Here is a 19,606-nt window from a genome sequence, read left to right as displayed (position 1 = left end):
TCCACTAATAGACACTAATAGGGATTGCAACTATAGACTTTGAATGCGCCCCTTTTCAAGCTATCATAGGTCTTGTTTTGTACCTTCCTTTTCTCTTAAACTGTCTGAACGTTTTAGTTTATGCCAAAAAAGTAGATGACAACAAAACACCAGGTAATAAATCTTACATTTCACAATTGACGCTACAGCTTGCCTCCTTTGCCACGCTGTCTGTGGGAAGGCAGCGAGTCCAGGAAACAAGGATTGAGACTCGGCCCAGTGACCTCGGTTTGGGGCGTCGACTAAACTCCGCTCAGACCAATCGGAGTTCACGGTGAAACTTTGTAAACAACTCTCACGCTGTTTTAAAGCTCTTCCGCTGTATTCACTACGAAAAAAGCGCGACGGTGCTACAGCCAAGGGAGCCCAAAGTGCTAAAACAGGTAAGACAAAAGTGTGTTTCCTCGCAATTTTTAATAAAACCTGTGTTTGTAAGCTGTGTGCGCGCGCGCGCCGAGCATTCGTGTAGTGTTCTCGTGACTCGTAGTAGTAGTAGTCGTAGTAGTAGTAGCGGTGCTCGTGCAAAACAGCTGTCATGTAGCGTAACAAAGTGAGGACGAAAAAATGGAGGGGTTTTGTAATAATTGTAAAAGCATAAGCTACACAGTGAAGCGGTCTTGTAACATAACGTTAGAGAATGAACCGAGAGACGTCGCTACTGTACAGTAAAAAGTGAAATTCCCGTCTACCCAAACACTCAAAAAGTCTCTGTAACACTGTCTTAAGGTTTGACTGTTACATCACGGAAAGATTCATTGGTGTGTTTGATAGGCGTCTTAAAACACGTTATCTGAAAATGAGAAATCCACCTCAGTGGAAGTTTTATGCAAAACAACAACAACAAACCAAAAAATACTGTAGAGTTTTGCTTTCAGTTGTGCCTCCCTTTTTATTTTTCGTTTTCCAGGAGAGGTGAATATTTCTCTGAGGTAGAATATATACAGAGAACTTAGTGGTTTAAACTTAACAAGCCTTTGGTTGATTTTCATTAAGCGGGCTAATGATGGAGCAGAGTTCACTGAAAATCACTCAGCATTTGCAGAGTGACTGATTGAGACAGACCTGTTATTAGGCAGCTGAGCAGTCTCTAATGTGTCAGAGTGGTGATAAGTGAAGTTATCGTGAATGGCTTTAAGTAGGCTATAAGACAAGAAAATTTGACAATCTATTGACTCAGCAGGTAGACAGTGACAGGAGACTTCATGTTAAAGCGTTCAATTATGTTTTAAAAGCTCCTCGTCATGTATAAAGCAATTACAAAGCATGTTAATGACAGCCTTTTTCCCCCTGCATTTTCTCTGTGTGTGTGTGTGTCTCATACACTCCAACTCACTCTGCCACTTACTCTCTCACTAACTCACAGATTTTAAGTTTCTGTTTAGTTTAAGTAAAGCATTTCTGTTCTTGTCTCTGAGCTCCAGTGGTGCTGAAAGTGTACTGCACTGTAGATGTGCCATGTTTTGCTGCCTGCTGTTTTACTATCCGTCTGAACAGCCTACTATAGGCTACAAAAGTCTTCATTCTGAACGGATGTGGGCACAGCTTTCGTTGTGGAACGTCAACATCTGCACGCTCTGTGTTTCCTCAGCACGCCCACATCAGCTGAAGGAGGGGTTGAGGAAGACGGGGGAGGGAAAAGCTTCCTGTCAGACTGACTGAGAAAGTGAATTGGCTGAAGTTTTGGCAGCTCTGGCTTGGTTGTGTGTGTGTGTGTGTGTGTGTGTGTGTGTGTGTCTGTGTGATGGTGGAGCAGAGGATTGACTTTAGATGTGCAATCATGACTTTCCGCACTGTAACTTCACTGGAAATATGACACATTTCTTTTAAGTACATTTGTGGTTTGGACAGTTTGCTGAGTTTATTTTGTTTTTATTGTACCATAGTCTTTGTTAGTGGGTTTCTATTTAGAGGAAATGTGTCTCAGCTCCAGCAGTCGCTACTCTGTCACTATTAGACTAGCAGCTTTCAGTAAAAGCTTAGTAGGTGGTATATACTCAACTACAAAAGTCCTTGGACTGTGAAACACTTAGTGGTATTTTAGGCTCGGTTGCTGGCAGCTTTCGGCCTCTTGATATTGTTTTGGATGTAAACTGCAAAGAGAAAAATGAGTGGTTAGGAGGGATCGCTGAATAGGTTTCACAGTCAGCTGTTTCCTCTAAACTGGTGATGTTGCCTTTTTAAGATCGATAGATGCAATTGAAAGTGAAACAAAAACAGAAAAGACTTTCAAAAATACTCTACCAAAGTATTTTGTTATGTAATCATTTATCAAAAACATAATTATCACTATCATTTCTCTCTGTTACTGAAGATCGAAGTGTGGAAATACTGCAGTTTCCAGCTTTAAGAGGTTCAGTGTGTAGGATTAAGAAGGAAATACTGGATAAAATGGAATGTAATATAATAAGTATGTTTTCTTTAGTATATAATCACCTGAAAATAAGAATATTTGTGTTTTTGTTGTCTTAGAATGTGCCATTTAAACCCAGGAAACAGGTTCTTGTCTAGACAGATCACCATGTTGCATGCACTGCTTTTTGATTTTTTTTATAGAGTTTCCCAGAACAGACAAACCAAACAATTGTTCTAGATAGGGTGAGTCACCTTTTCACATTTTTGTGATGGCCTTGGTAGTAGCTTGTGTGACAAGAAAGTTGGAAGAACACAGTTAAAAAAAAAAAAAAAATTAAACATGCAACTACTTTATTCTGAGTTTTTAGCAGTTTAAGTGGGTCCATTTGTTTTGCAGAGGAAGAGACTTCTGCAGCTCAGCTCCCAGTAAAAACCTCCTGAATGTCTGAGAAAAAATATTTGAGCAGAAATAAGCAGGTGCTGGGTTAGTGTTCGATTTTTTTTGATATGCCAAACAGCATCAGAGAAAAGCTGATATGTAATGTGAAACTGCTTATTCAGTGTTTTTACCACTGTTTTTATTGCCGAGTTCCCTTTGTTTTTGAGAGGAAGAGACCTCTGAATAATGCGACTTCAGGTAAAAATCTCCTGAAAACTGAGGGAATACTAACCGGGAGAAGTTTCAGCTGGTTGCAATTTGCAAGCCTCACCACTAGATGCTACTAAGTTCTCTCAAATATTACACACTGTTCCTTCAAATGTGGTGACCAGTTTCCACAAATTGTTTTCGATTCCTCTGCTGTTGCTTTGAACTGCAGAATGGATGCAGTTATATGATAAATAAAATAAAAAAATGCCTATGATCAATATGCCTTTGCAGTTACAAAGTCAGCCCACACTTCTCACTTGGCTATTTGTGGCCATTTTTTTCTTTTAGCTTGTTTCACAAGTTGTGAGAGATGACAAGTCACGTTGTCATGTAAAAACTCCAAGTACACCACTGATCAGTCCAACATACAACTAATAGACTCAAATAAACCTTTGTTGTTGTTGAATCTTATATCAACAGCTGAGCTGGCAAGAAGAAGTGTAGTTACTTGAACACTAACATATTTGTCAGAGAAAAATATTTTTAGATCTAATCATGCATACTGTGCACATTGATTTTTTTTAAAACTGCTGTTGGAGTGCTGAAAATCCAAAACTTTAACCTGCATGTCAGTTATCTCAAAAACCGATGACACCTTGCAGGCAGGCGAGAAGTGTTTGTTTTCATGTTGAGCTTCCCTCACAGCAAACCGAGTTCTCGTCTAACATGAAACACACTGACGTCATCACTTCCTGGCACGCTTCCTAAACTCAAACAAGGCGTATGTCAGCTGTGACAGACAGACCGCTTTGTTTTGGTGGTTTGATTTCTTTAAATGCACAATGCAGTTGTGCTGAGAAGATGTCATAGTTTTGATGAGAAAGAGGAGTGAATTTATTTGCTTTACTGGCTGTTAATGTTATAGGAGTACAGAATGTTACCAAAAATATATGAATAAAATATGGCTGAGAAATAAAAAGAATATGACTTCATTTATAGAGATTAGTGTTTATTCATGTAGTCACCACATTTCAGCATCAGAAGAGTTGCAGTTGGGTTTAGGACCAGGTTGCCACATCATAAGTACAAAGAAAACAAAATATGCAAGTGAAAATGTTTCAGTGATAAACATCAGTTTCTTCCTTCACAGTTCTTTTACTTGTATGATTTTGTGGTTCCTCATTCCATGAGTCAAAATGCTTCTCTAACCATGCCTACATGCAGCATGATACTACTGTGGGCTTGGGTGGTATCTATGTTTATGCCTTCATACCTTCCTGACATTTCACTGGTCTATACGGTACATGATTGTAATTGTGTGTGGTGCCCATGCCACTCCCTGTTTAAAGTTCGCTTAGCTTTTTCAGTCTAACACATAACCAAATTAAACTCACAAAATGTCAAGAAGGGATTAGTAGAGGTGTAACAATCCATCGATCTGCATCAATATATCGACAAAATGAGCAACGATCAGTTAACATCGATGCAAAGTGTAAACATCGATCCATATCACACTTTTTCGGGCACGCCCTTATTTTGAAATTCTGTGTCACCGTCACACAGCGTCCAGTAGATGATGTCATGGCGAGCAGCAGAGAGCAAGATGATGAGGGAAATGCTTCACTATAATACATCCATGGAATAATGCTGTTTGATTTGGAATAAATCATCAGTGTGAAAATGTTTGGTTTTCGGAGGCACTGTGAGTCACAGACACGCACGTCATATGTAAACAATAGCCAAACTGTGTTTTTAGTTTTAGGAAAAAGATCATGGCTTGAATTAAAATGAAAACATTTTTTCCCAGATAGCATTTTTGAACAGAATAAGCCAGTTTGAATTATTTCCAATTATGTGTATGTTGTTTTTATTTTTTATTTTTGGCCAAAAGCAAAGAAAGGGGTGGCAGCTTCCCCTATAATCGACTGTGTAAAATGAGCGTATTGGCCCATATTGATCGCAGGCCCCTAAATTGATTTAACATCGCCACTCAGGGACTGCTGGTTTTTTATGAGGGGGAAGAGGTGATGCAAAACGTGTAAGGCATTTAAAAAAAATTAAGCACTGGGGAGGTACTTGTGTTTTTTATTTTGGCCTATGTGAAGGACAGTTTTAGGTAACGCATATTGATAAATAAATCAAATATCCATTTCAGAGTACACTATATTTGAATATTTGCTCCGCTTTACCTCACACAATAGCTGATTGAGGCAGCAGTAGAACAGCAACTCTGCCATTCAGTGAAGTAAAATGTCAGTAAGGGCAAGGTAAAGTGGTGAAAATACTCTAAATATAGTGTATATTTAAACTGATGTTGACTTTTTTTAGATGGTTTAAAACTAATCAATTAAGGCAGAGTTTGCTTTGCACTGTTTCATTATATGTACGTGCTGTGGTGGTTTTCTACCCAAAAGTTTATTGTAAGTAAACATTGTAAATCAGTTTATAGCAACTAGCTGAAAGGAGCATATCCCCACTCACAATGGTGGAGTTGAAGAAATCAATTCTTCCCCGATGCTTGTCCAATTAAATGGCTTAACTGAGTTATAACCGTAGCTCCCCATAACTGTGCATGTAAACCTACTGACTGTTAGCTGTGACTAACAAGGACTCTATGGGCTCCCTTTGCCTGGGCCCTCGAGAGTCTAGGATCGCTCCTGTGGGTGACTACTGGCATGTTTTAAGTGCAGCAGAAAGCAGCAGAAGGAGGAGGCAGAGCAGTGTCAGATTGTTTGTGCGGATGTGTCTGCTATAGAATTGGACCAAGATCAACTTTGAGATTTTGCGGCTGCTCTGCAGAAAGAAAATCCTGGCTTGGTGATGCTCATTGTGCCGGCTAAGTACTGTAGGAATGCAGTTACATGGGTTACACATTAAAGCATCTGTGTCAAATGAACTTTCGGTTATATTACAGCCTTTCGTTTATTCATATTCAAGCTTTAACATAGCAGGTCAGAGGTTGTTTTTATGTTTGATGCTTAAAAAAAATCATATATATTAAGTGTGCATAAATTTATATCTTGCTTAGCTGTTGCAAGAAAATGTGCCTCTTTCACTCCGCTAATGCCAACCAAAACAGCTGAAACATTGATGCATCGACTATAGCACTGCTGTTATTGCTGTAGACTTTATGTACTGTATTTGTTTACTCAAATTCCCAGCTTTGCATCGTTAAAAGTAGCACAGTATGTGCCTTTGCCTGCTCACTGAGGCTTGTCTTGTGTTTTTTTTATGTGATCAGTGAAGTAAAAACTTTTTTTTTCTTTTTTTGCAGTGGTTACTGTAAAGCTCAGTAAGTCAAACTTAACAGCTGTTTTAGGATGTGTCTTGTTGTCTGATAGGTATATCAGCTACTGACACTGCGGTGTTGTGGCATTTAAAAAAATCCCCTGTGTGCATACATCAAATTGTGTCAGTGTATTTCCCAAACATATGCTTATGTCATGAAGTCTACCGCAAAGAGGTCTTTTTTTTTTTAAAGTAGTGAGCAGCTCCACTTCTTTTAAACTTATTTGTTGTTCTTGTAAACTTATCTTGTAAATGATCTCTACACCCTTCAGATACAGTGTATTTAGATCCACACAGGTAACACGTACACACACTTAAATAGATTGACATAGATATAGCTAGATTGATTCAGTCTCAGAAATGCTGTTGTGGGGGAAAATTCCCCTGGTTTCCAGAACTATTTCTTGTAACAGACTCTGACGTTTCTATAAACAAGTGTTGCTGTTATCATGGTAAAATGAGGAGAATTTCTTTGTAAATGTTCAATTTGTTTTGATAGAAGATGTGATATTAAGACAAGATAAATTACTACTATTTTTTACTATGAGCAGTACATCATTATGAAAACATCACAAAGAGCTTTGGCTCTTTGTTTTATGTGCTCCAGGACTGTTTATTGGAACAGATTCAAGGTCTCAGTACAATGTTTCACTCATCTTGGGATTATCAAGCAGGACTGGAACAATGTCGACTTTTACTTTCACTGCAGAAGGAACTGTATTGGATTAAGCTTACCCTTGAGCTGTTTGGATTTTCACTGCTTTTTTCAGCTGTTTGTTGACTACTCAGAGAGAGAATGTGGCAATGATGTCTATCCAGGGTGTAGTTCATATATGATAAAACTCTGACCTCTAGTGGTCAGGAAAGGCTGTGCAATAAAAGTCAACCCGTGAATATGAAGTATGACTGCATCTCTGCTGAATCATTTGACAAGAATAACTTGATTAACTAAGAATGACTGCCTCTTGGTTAATCAGTGCTGTTGATTTTAAGGAACTTATAGTAGACTCACATCTGTCTAATTATCAACACAGCAGTGTTGTATCAATTTGATGCATATGCACTGACACTGACCACATTTGCTTTTTATAATAATGTATAGCCCAAATGTTACATTGCATGACAAGTTGAACCCATTTATGTTATACCTTTATGGGAACCAGTAGTTTCAGTTCAGATATTCCTAGGGCATTTTCTTCTGATGTAATCGAATGCTCTGGCAGTGATAAAGAAAAAATGACATGACCAAACAGTATTTTTAAAGTTAAAATTAAAGGAGCAACATACAAGGAATTATCATGGGCCCTTACATGTACACCATCACTGTTAGAAAACATTGTGTTGCTCTACGAGATCAATAATATACGCAGCTGTTGTTCTCATATATCACCACTAGAGGGCAGAAAAGTCCCGTTGATGAAAGCAAAAACTGAGGGTTTAGGTTCATGTGAGAAACATAATCTTGATGTGATGTAATTATATGTGATAAGAGCTTCTGTTAGCTTCACTTATAAGACTAAACAAAACAGAGTTTATGAGTAAGTTTGTTTGTTATTCAGAAGGTAATATACACTGCAACAAAAGATAAATATTTGGTACCTGAGTACCTGAGTTTTAGTAAGAATACGAAAGGAAATCTTTTCTTTTCTAGTTCTTGACTGTTAAATGTACTGTAAGAGGCTTAGGCATTTGATGCTGACTTTCTGAATTTGAGAGTTTTTTGATACCCATTGCTATAGTCACATTCTGGTCTGTAACAGTATTGTGTATTGAAGGCTTGGTACCCACCCCTAATCAATAATTGAAGCAGTAAAACTCGTCCTTACTCTACCTGTCAGTAGATTGCAAACCACACCTTTCTTCACAAAATCAATAAATATCTTAAAGATCTTTGCCAGCCCCAGAAAATGCCTCACACTGTCACAGCCTGGATTTAATCTCAGAGTCCCCAAATAATGTTTGGAGTCTAATTTATGCTAACAACCAATCAGTGAAAGTAGATATGCTTTTTTATTTTACTTCATTGCATGATTTTGATCACTGGTTTGTGTAGAAAAGTGGATTAAAGAAAAGTGAAAGATACTTGAAATGCAGCAGCCAGCTAACACAGCCTTGACTGTCTAGCATTAACAATAGGACACAGACATGTAGGGGATGTAAGAGGTGCAACTTAGGGCAGAGGAAGCACTAACAAGCAGGCTCCCCTGCTTATGCCCATTTCTCTTTGAAGTCAAGCTTCATGGCCCCACTGTAGGCCCCTGTGACCCCAAAGTCTGACCTCAATGTGGAAGTTTACACTAGCAGCAAAGCCAATCTAGAGTGTGCTCCACAGAGAGGGTGGTTGTGGATTAGAGGGGAATGTGCGTGGGTACGCGTGCTTGTATGTGCATGCATTGCTCGACAGAGAGCTGGACAGAGAGAAAGAAATGAACACCAACAAAAAGGTAAAAGAGGCCAATTAGAGACAGAGAGCCCTATTCAGAATGTTCATATACTGTAGGAAGGATGGAGTATTTTGAAAATCAAAACATTTCTCAGAGCGAAACCCCACAGTGATAAGAACTGAGCCATTTTGTTGCCTGGTGTTATTCCTTCATTTTGTGCTCTGAATCTCCTTGCGTAATGTGGTGGATGGCTCAGGATGCCTGGGAGTCACTTGAAGGTTAGTGGCTGTGTGTGCGCACGTTTTTGCGGTGTATTTTAATTGAAAGTAAACTTCCCTTAATGAAGGGTTTCCAGTGAAAGGTGAGCTTTGTGTAGTTTTGTCAACATGGAGAATGAACTCTAAGACTGAATTGAATTGTCACATGTTGTGCTGGCGTGTGGCACATAATGAACACGTGAAGGAACCTTGTGTTGGAAGATGAAAAGTTATGAATGAATATGGCTGTGTGGGGGAGTGTTGCTTTGTGCTTCATGCTCCAGCTTCAGATCGGCAGCTCAGTAGCGCACAAACACAAAAACTTACATACAGCACAGTACACACCCAAGCTCCCTCTGAAGTGCTCACACATAAACACACACACAAACACTCACATCACTATACTGCACATTCACAGAGATTCCACTGTGTGAGATTACAGAAAGAGAAACAATCCCAGTTACCCCGCTAACTGTGTTTGTCAGGGCTCGCTGAGAAGACCTCTTGCTGGGCTGCCTCAGTCCACCTCAGAGCCCCTGCTGGCTCCAGCTTCTGTTGATCTAGACATTGTGGACAATTTGTAACTCCAGGAGCCCATGATGTACGCTGTGTTAAGTTGGACGGACATGAATCTTTTCCTCAAAGCTGTTTCCTTTATATGTGTAGGTGGGCATACATGTGTAGTAGTACCATACGCACATTTTTGTCCTGGTTAATTGGTGGTAACACTATACAGGCACAGGACCTCATTTATTGTACAGTGCAGTCTATACTCTGCACCAGTGCTTGCATGAAAAAGAGGAAATGTTTAAGCATTGGCATAGATGGTGACAACACTGGAATGAACTTGCGCATTGAAATTCTCAGGTACATTCATTTAATTTGATGGTATAAATGCAGGGCTCAAATTACTTTTTTCTGTGTACATGTACTGGTGCATTAAGTTTTAAATGCAGTGTAGGCAGAACTCATAAGTTCTTTTTTCTTCAGCAGCAGTTTGAGCAGTTGCAGGGTGGATAATTTATCTGTTGATCCAGTCAGAGCTGATCAGATCAATGGATAAGAGCAGCAGCTGATGTGGAGGTGAGTGAATGCACGCTTCTAGATCCAGTACAATGAACAGTTAAGTTTCACTCTCACTGTGCTGGCATTCTGCTGCCCGTCTGTGCCCAGAGTACACACTCTATTTTGAGAGTGTGGTGCAAAGAATTATCAAATCGCATATATACAGTAGTGCTCCCAGTACTGGTCCAGTGCCAAAAATATAAAATCATCAGAGATGGCCTGTGTTTTTTTCATGGCAGGCTGACACAAATAGGAAACCCTGTAGTCATACACACAGACATAGAAATCACGAAGGCTATTCATTTGATCTATAAAAGCTAAAAATTAGGACATTTTTATTGTGTTAGAATTTAATTTCCTCCTACAATAATGTGCAGTGAAACTACTTGAAAATATATTAATAGGAACATTTTGGAGTCCATTGCGCTTCTCAGTAAACTTCTTATGGCAAACAGTTTTATCAAATAAGGAATTCTTTAGTGATGTCACATATTCAAAAGGCTAATTAATATAAGTCATGTGATAAATTATTGCTGTAATGAGAGTCTAGTTTATTCATCCTTTTTGGCTGCTCCAAACATCATAGCAGCACAAGATTTCCTTCAAAATTTAAGCGGCAGCTACTTTGACAGGATTTTTTCAGTGTGCTACTTCTGTGCTTTGCTGCTCTGTCTTGATTATCCCTGTGCTGTTAATATCCTTTATTCGTGCCGCACTGCTTTAAATTTGTTTTTCACTGCATAGACAAAATGGTTGTGCTGCACGAGAGCATGTTAAAACTGTTAATTGTGCGTGTATCACATGTTGGCAGACCTACATAATATATTTTCTGCACCAGGTTACATGCACTGGTGCATGTCAAACTGAGAATTACATGCACAGCTCAAATTTAATGTGCACTACCAAAGATATGAACTTGGTAGTGCACATGGGCAGATTACTGAAATGTTGATCTACTTTGACAGACTGGTGGTGTTGAAGAAATTTCTCTGTTTCCTCGGGGGAATTTGCCTGTCCTCCTCCAAATTGTCACATCTCGAACAATGACTTCATCATGTGGCCCTAACCTGCTTAATTAGAACAAATAAATCCACCAGACTGGGTGAAGGTCACCACAGAAGTTAGCCATTACTACAACTGGCATATCAAGTCAATTGGACTGATTGCCTGTACAGCAGTGGTGTCCTTTTGCTTGCTGTGTCTCACACCTTCCTCAGTACATCTGGTGGATCATTAGGGGCTTCAGCTTTTCTGTGTGCATGGGCCTATGAGTATGTGTGTGTGTGTTTTTATAAGCATAAAAAAAACACATATTGTAATAGCCGTCCAGATCATAGATGTGTGTGTCTGTGTCTGTCTTTCCATTTATCTTCAAGTGTGAAACCGCAGATGAGGCTGTAATAATGTTTCGTAGTTAAACAAGGATTCCTCACCTAAATACTTTTTTCTTTCCTCATCCCACACTCGTCTGTTTCTCTTTGGACACTCCCTGTTTGACTTTTACTCTCCTGTGTCCCTCTGGAATAGCTGTAATTTCTGTCATATTTTGCATTTTTCCCTCAAGTGAGCTGCTGTGATGAATGTACTTGATGTGAAGAATACAATTAAATTTGAGTGTTATGATGTGGTTCTGCTGTGTTGCAGACAGTTATCGGTCTGAGATATAGATTGGTCAATACTGGCTTTTGCATGCTAATAACAGTTATCGATATTTGAGAGCAAAATATCTGATATTAAAAAGTTATTAATATCAATATGTATTGTAGGATTGCGTGAGCTCATCTTGCGCTACTCTTTGCATCATGGGTTTTGCTCACTGATATGGTGACATGAGATGCAACTGCACATTCCTAAACAAAAGAATTTTACTTGGGCTTGCTTACCACTTGTATGATAACCTGATAGTAGAGTTTCTTGCCTTGTAAGACCTTTTTATGTGATGTTGCCTCTTTCCAAGATTTTACACATTTATTTGGCAAGTACAGCGTTATCATAAATAAAAGAAACAATGGCCAAGGCTATAAAGGTAAAACTCAAGTTGCAATTAACTTGATAAATGAATATTTTCCTATAACAAAAGTCCCAAGATGCCACAAATAATCTCCTACTTTGCATCACAGGCTGTATATAAAGATGAGTGGCATGACTGTTCCCCTTAAGTGAAGCCAAAACACCTTGATTGCCCCTTGTGGCTGGCTGCACTATTGTCAAAAACCCTGTCAGCGCCATGTTTGTGGATGGGATATAAGCCAAACCAAAAGGTCAAAATACATCCAATAAATTATTTCCCAATGCTGTTTCTGTCATTTTAGGAAGTTCATGTCAAGCTGATGCACGAGTGATATTTTTTCTGATAAGTTTGGTTTTAATAAGTTATGTCATGCTATAAAAACCGGGTTTGACATCATGATTGAATGCTGTGTGTGACAGTCAGTGTGCTCGCAATCATTGGCGCTGTTTGCATTTGGTTTAGTATTTGTATGACAAGAAAAAGGAGGCCTTGGAGATATTAGGCAGACACTAGCTGATGCCACTAGGGCAAGAAGGCAGCATCTGGCATGTTCTGGCTTAATCTTTGTACAATAGGATTAAGCGGAGACACGTCATTCATCTTACAGTGATAGTTGCTTTGTGTCAGTGGACATTCTTGTCCCAGTTTTTGCCTTACTAGAGCCCTGTGCTCTGACTTCCTGATGTGGAACCAACTGCTTCATAAGTACTGTTTCATGGTGGAATTTTTACTTACAAATCTTTTCTTCTCACTCTAAATTTTAATATACACAAGTCCTGAACACTGTAGTGGCTCATCCACTGGCTGTTCTGCCCCTCCGCTCCCAAATGACCCAGCACTTTGACCTGGTTGAGGAACAGTAAATGCTTTGATTCAGCCGCCAGCTTCTCCTCCTGGCCATTAGGTACCATCAGGCTGCCTCTCTCCATCTGAATCCCCTGTAAACAAATGAGCCAGGCGTCATGTTGGACTGTGAAAAGAGACATCAACCCCTACCCTTCCCTCCATTCTCCAGTCTAAACACATACAGTCCCCCTCATCTCAACCTCCCCAACTCCCCAATGCAACCCATAACTTGGCTGGATCCTGCGTAATGCGATTGATCTTGTATAATGATGTCAAAACTGTGCCCCACCAACACACACACATGCACCTTATTCTCCACTGTGGCTGGGTCTGGCCTTATTTTTGCTGAATTACAGTAACTCACAGTCGCAATACCATTTCCTGGAAAGTAGGGCAAATGTCAGCACAGCTTTATAAGACTCTAGCATGCATCCTTGTGTGTTTTTATTTGTGTCTGTCTGTATGTGCAATCTGAGAGAGAGAGAGAGGGAGAGAGAGAGAGAGGAAGAAGAGCATGTGTGAGACACAAATGGGGCAGAGGGCCCAGCGGAGGGGTACCCTGATAGGCCCCAGAATTCCCCCGAGCAGCACCCAGCGTAGAGGAACAACTATGGCCTTTGTTGGTCACCCCGTGGATCTCACACACAGTTAATATAGACTTTTCCCACTGACTCTGCCAAGAGTCTGAAGTCATTTAATGAAGTGGCGGCTGAGTTTAGAAGGAGCCAGTGTGCTCGCTGCTTGCGCTGACAGAATGGAAAATGTCTGTGTTATGCAGTGAACAGCGAGCGACAAGAGAAGTGTGTTCTGATACTCACCTCTCTGGACACACAAGTACATTAAGAACACACACACACACATGCAGACAATAATGACAAAGCTTCATGAGGACGGGCACTGTGATTAGACCTATGCACATTCTGGATAGTTATGGCTCAGTCACTGAGGGATAAATCCCTGATTCAGACAGGTTTGTAATTGGCTATGCTTGTCCCCTACTGAACTGAAATGTTAGAGTGGCATTCATTCTGTTTTGTCTGTGTGTGAATCAGCATGTTTGTCTGAGACTCTCTAGTAAATAAAATTTCTCAAGGCCTAAACTTGTGGCACTTGTGTACTTAAAACGAGAAAGCCTAATTGTTTCACAAATTCTTTGTAGTTATCTCTTTGTTTGGTTCATTTATCAGAGCAAAACCTCACCTTTCATGTCCATTTTCACGGCTGTCTATTTATCCACTTCTTCCATGAATGGACAGTGTCTCTGTATGTATTTGGTCGCACTTCTATTCAAGTCCCTGTCTTTTCATCTATCTATGGGCAGATTGCAGTCTGTTTTTGGTGTCCTATTGTGCAGCTGTCAGTTATTTTCAAAACACTCGAGTGTCATTTGCCTCAGATTCCATCCCTTTCAATTCTCACTTCTTTTCTATGGCTTTGCTAGCGTACATCTCATTGAGCGTGCATCAGCGGGCAGATTCATTCTTCTCTCCTTCTAAAAGCACATTTCTTTTTTTCATAGCAGCCATAAGCCTCCTTTTTAAATCCACGGACAATGTGTTTTTGTCCATCCTCCTCCATCCTTTTCAGTGGAGAGTGCAGGGATTCTCTCTCTCTCTCTCCCTCCCTCACTCTCTCTCTTTCTGAGGGCATCTGGGGGAACCCCTGAGCGTGGTGCTTCTCTTCAAGCCCAATTGTCTGTCCGTAATGAACCATGATGAAAGATAACAGAATGAAATGTAATAATTCATGCAGGCCGCAGTGAGGAGCACGTGGCTAGCGGTTGGCCCGGGCCGTGATAGCCTCCTGCTCGACTCCCAGAACAATACGCTGGCCCTGCCAGTGCCGCTCACCCCGCTCTGGTCCAGCAATCTTGTTGCTCTCTCCTCTCACTGTGCCCTCAGTGCTATTCAGAATCACTTAACGCTGGAAGGCTGTCTATGATCACTGGCATGCCAGAGCATCTCTTTGGGAAACAAGGCAAACTGTCTCTTTGGACCCACTGTCTTCTTGGCATTCCGTCATTCTTTACCCCTCGCCTCTTGTTTTATATGTTTGGGGTATCGTGTCAGGCTTTTGACCCATGGTTGAGTTTGTCAGATGAAGATGGACTGCAAATACCTCTTTTGTCACTGCACAATGTTTTTCCTCTTTTGTTTGTTGTCCTAATTGTCTCTCCTTGCTGGAACTTTTCATGGTGGTACTAAAAACACAGGGATGTTTAATGAGTCTTATTTACCCAGGCAAAGTTGAAATAACACGCTCAAGTCTTTACCGGTAATGCCCTGTTTCATATTCAGGCAACACCACACACCTCAAAGCTGTGCAGCTGCTTACTTTTGGGCACTCAGTTCCTTAATTAATATGCTTGGGAATAGTGTCTTGCCCCATGGTGCATTGACAGAAGTTGTCTGGAGGTTTTGTCATTCACTTTACCAAAACACATTTCTCCAGCTGCTTCGGGGATTTGAACTAACATTGCCCCTTTGGTCACAAGAACACGTCTTTAACTTCTGTCCCAGTTTCATGACACTGTGGCCCTGATTAATGCACCTCATGTATTTGTGAGCTACTGTTTGCTTGCAACACTGGCAATCAAGGCATTCAAGAAATGTTAAGAATTTCCTTCGTGAGTTTGAGACAGCCTGTGACCTTCCCACTCTGCCCCCTTATTCAGAAACTTTCCCAAGGGAAGTCTAATGGAAACCAGTGAGACCCAGGCCGTTCAGTGTACTGTGTTATCGAAGGAGAGCCTGTACCTGATTTTAATTTAAGCACACTTTGAAGGCTGCTTGCCTGGTTTTAGGTTGTGCTGCTCTATGAAGAATTATGTGGTGAGGATGTTGGTGGTTGAAGATGGCAGTGGAGACTAGGAGGGTGAGGAGAACGAACAGAGACTCGATTGATGCTCCAGACTGGCAGGTTGAGGTTTTTGACAGAGTATTTGTGTGTGAGTTAGGGTGCATTCCAGCATATGAGCTCCTGTGTGTGTGTTGACCTTGTTGGATATATTGACGTGCCAGTTTTCATGGTAAAAAAAACAATAGTGCGATGGAGAGCACATCTTACCCATTAATTAATCCTAAATCAGCAAAATGGCAAAGACAACACACAAACGCACACACACACAATCACGCACAGACACACGTACACTCGCACACACAAACACACACACTCGCACTTATCTTTTATTTTTGCCAAGCATGGTGCCCAGTGCAAAGTCAAAATGATTATCCTAATTCCTCTCATCATATCTTGAAACATGTTTTTATGTGAACACACATGTGCATCAGATACAGAAACAACTTTTTTAGAGTGCTGGAAGTCGGATATTTTGGTAATATGGCACATTATTTTCTTCATCTAAACTTCATTAATACTTTTGCATTAAGGCAGACTTGTCCAAAGTCCAACCTGGGGGCCAGCTGTGGCCCTCCAACCAATGGGAAATACCCATTAATGATTAAGGGGTTATGCCACTCATAAGGTGGCTATGTATAACCAACAGATTCTCAATTAACTCATTTGGTAGAAGTAAAAAGTTGATGCATTAGGTACCCCTCCTGCATCAGTTTTGGACATTAGGGAACAGTGTCAATTTACATTTGTTACATGCATTGTGTCTCCTCATAATACAAATCTGTTTTTACAGGAAATTTACAGTTTCTGCTCATTAAATGTGCCCAGTCTTTAAAAAAAAACAAACAAACTTACATTGTAGGTTTGAAAAATAAAACAGGTTTACTTCCTGAGGTTTAGGCAACAAAAGCAAGTGGTAAGGTTTAGAAAAAAAATATCATTGTTTGGCTTAATGTAAGTACGCCTGTTAGGTGACAAACAAATGGACTTTTGGTTTCACATTGGACATGAACAAGAGCCTCCCAGGTGAAAGGAATTTGTTTGATATATCCACCTTCCCTCCTTTCGTCTCTAAGCAGACTTTCTTGCTCTTAATACTAAGAATACTTGCCCACAGTATCATGAACTGCCATCGCCAGGCTTGTCTGAAAATAATAATAAGGGTTTGGAGTGAGACCAGTTCAGAGCACCATGGTTCAATCACATTCCTTATATCAGTCCATAGGGGTCCCATCAATGGGTAAAATCTTGGATACGGCCCCAGATTCTGGTATCCCTTGCAGAGACTGATGTATCAGAAAATTCAGGTTAATGGAGAGAAGTGGAAATTAATCTCAGATTGAATTAAACCAGTATTTGCTTTAAATTGTGCTATATAGTCATTGTCCATACAACATTTCTTTGACAACTAGAGCATTTCAGTTGTATACAACTGTTTATGATAATGAGTATGATTAAAGTTTGGATTAGGACAGAGGTTAAGGTGGACTTGGTGGCTATTGGAAGGATAATACCAATGTAAAAGTGAAATTAATAACAATGAAAGTCTGTTACAAGTACATGAGAACAAGTATTGTTCACTGTTTTCGGTAAGTCACAGAAGGAGAGCTGCCAACTTGGCCCATGCAGATGTTGTGGTTGTTTATTCAGATACTCTGATAACACATTGCAAGCTTTCATTGTAAGACTATTCGCCATGCATGCAAGAGTTAGTTGCAGGGTCAATGGCAAGGGCAGAGATCATTTTCACTGTGTGTTTCTGAGTGTGGACTTGTGTGTGTGGTCTCAACTCTACATGGAGCTCCATCTAAGCAAAAAGTTCTGTTGACTAATTCAACACAACCTTCAACACAATACAAGCTCTAGATGGATGGACAGATAATGAACGGAGATTAAAAAACAAATGAAAAAGAGTCTTACTGTAAGCGTGCTTCAAGTGTGCCAGTTCACCAGTTTGGTGGTCTTCTACCGAAGGTTGTTAATTAGTGCAGAATGTAGACTACAGTTCTACTGCCAGCAGTGATGAAAAGAGGAAAGGGAGAGAGAGAGGGAAATCTGTATGGCTGCCAAGAAAGAGGAATTTGTGATAGGTTGAGAGTGGTTCCAAATGCTGGAGCAAAGCATGGAGACTCCCAAAGTTCCTGCTTCCTGACCCCCTTAGCTGCAGAGTCAGACAGCAACTGTTGACAACAGAAGTAGATGCAGTTAGAAATTGCTATGTTTAGATTAAAGAAAAGGGCAGGGGGTGGGGTGGGATGAGGGGGATCAATTTGATTTCAACTCTGCATTTAAACCATCAAAATACCTTTGAGACCACCTAAACCAAGACCAAGTCATGACCAACACCAGAGTGTGTTAAGACTAAGACAATACCAAGACTTTGAGGGGTTGAGATCAGGTCAAGACCAAGACCAGACCGGTGCAGGTACCACATGGCATGATATACTTACGATAAAATGTGGAACATACAAAGACAGATCCACATACCCATATAAACACCCACATAAAGCAAATGGAGACTGCTCTTCATTTACCTCCTTTATTGTCATATATGTACTGTATAAGTATATGTGTATTTATATTTGTGCAATTAGAAATGTCTTGATAAAATAACCAAAAGGCATTGCAGAGGTGAATTTTGTAAAGTGGAATTTTCTATTGCATTCTATGAGTAAACAAATACGCTAAAGATCTGAAATCAACATGACATCTTTATTCAACAACTTTTTTGCACAGACAATTTAGTGACATCCCTGCAGTTGTGGTCTTGACCCTTTTTGAAATAAAATCTTGTCCTCTCCGTCTGAGACTGAGACAAGAAAAAATATTGTTTTTTAGTCTAAGTGGAGACCGAGACCTCTAAAAGTATTTTTGAGACCGGTTTCAAGATCAAGACCAAAACAGAGCACCACAAAACTGCCTTTGAGTATTTCTAATAACAATGGTGATGCTCATTCTTAAGATACAGTTTTGTAGAGCCACGGCTTACCTGCAGGCTAGTAGCAGTTAGCAGCTAACTCAGCTCAATGAGAGCAGAGGACAAGATTAGCCGCCATATAACAGAGATGGTTAATGATTGTGATTGCTTTTGTTGTTGTTTACAAAACGCTGCCAACACATATGTCACACTAGAGGCCGATGCTGTTGTGTTGGACGTCATGCCTGTCATGCCTGTCATGCCTCTTTTGCTTCTGCAATGCCGGCATGCTGTTTAAAGTCACACACTGGAGTGGCATGATGTGACACTGTAGCGCAATCTCCTTGTAGAAAGGGTTTGTCTCTGCATTTCAGTACAAAAAGAGCAAAATATACATTGCACATTAGTAAAGAGCTGGACTTGTTACAAAGTGAGGGGGGCTGGTGTTTACTTGTTATTTGGTGGTTCCTTTTATGTTGTTGAAGAAATAAGCCACATAGAAGGATGTTAGGCAGACCTTAAATTGTTACTTCCAAGTAATCATTTGTATATCAGTTACTCACCCCGTGTTAAATTGAATTAAAAAAACAAACAAAAAACTTTTTTTTGCATGCCTCCATGGGGAACGAAGAATACAAACCAAAGAAAATTCTTAATTTATTTAAGTCATAGGTCACACTGTTTCACAGTAGCAAAACAAATTCTCAAACACCAACAGCTGAATCTAGTTTCATTTATCCAGTCGTATGCTCAGTACTTCCCTAAAGAATCCATTTTTGCTAAAACCTGGCAATTTAAAACACTCCTGCATAAACAGTGAGATGTTTGAGGTGGTGTCTTAAATAGGGTTTTATGGAAAACGCATGTGTTTGGAAAGTACTTAGCATATGGCTGGATAAATTGGACTTGCATTGTAATGCAGGAGTTGTGCAAGAAATTAGTAAACTGAAGAATTTTCTCAGTTTTTTGGAATCTTGGTTCACTGAGGAGGTATGTTAGAAA

General features: G+C 40.1%; 1 protein-coding gene across 1 annotated transcript in view; it reads left to right on the top strand.

Moving 5' to 3' along the window:
- Positions 1 to 325: 325 nt before the first annotated feature.
- Positions 326 to 19,606, top strand: part of ccnd2a (cyclin D2, a) — a 162,436-nt gene continuing 143,155 nt past the window's right edge. The window contains exon 1 of the mRNA XM_042495473.1: positions 326 to 422. The gene's annotated coding sequence lies outside the window, so the exon portion shown is untranslated. The remainder of the gene's footprint in view (positions 423 to 19,606) is intronic.

The sequence above is a fragment of the Plectropomus leopardus genome, chromosome 11 (assembly GCF_008729295.1).
Source record: "Plectropomus leopardus isolate mb chromosome 11, YSFRI_Pleo_2.0, whole genome shotgun sequence".
Classification (NCBI taxonomy): Eukaryota; Metazoa; Chordata; class Actinopteri; order Perciformes; family Serranidae; genus Plectropomus; species Plectropomus leopardus.
The sequence above is the reverse complement of the archived record's forward strand: the minus strand, read 5'-3'. Positions and strand labels throughout refer to the sequence as shown.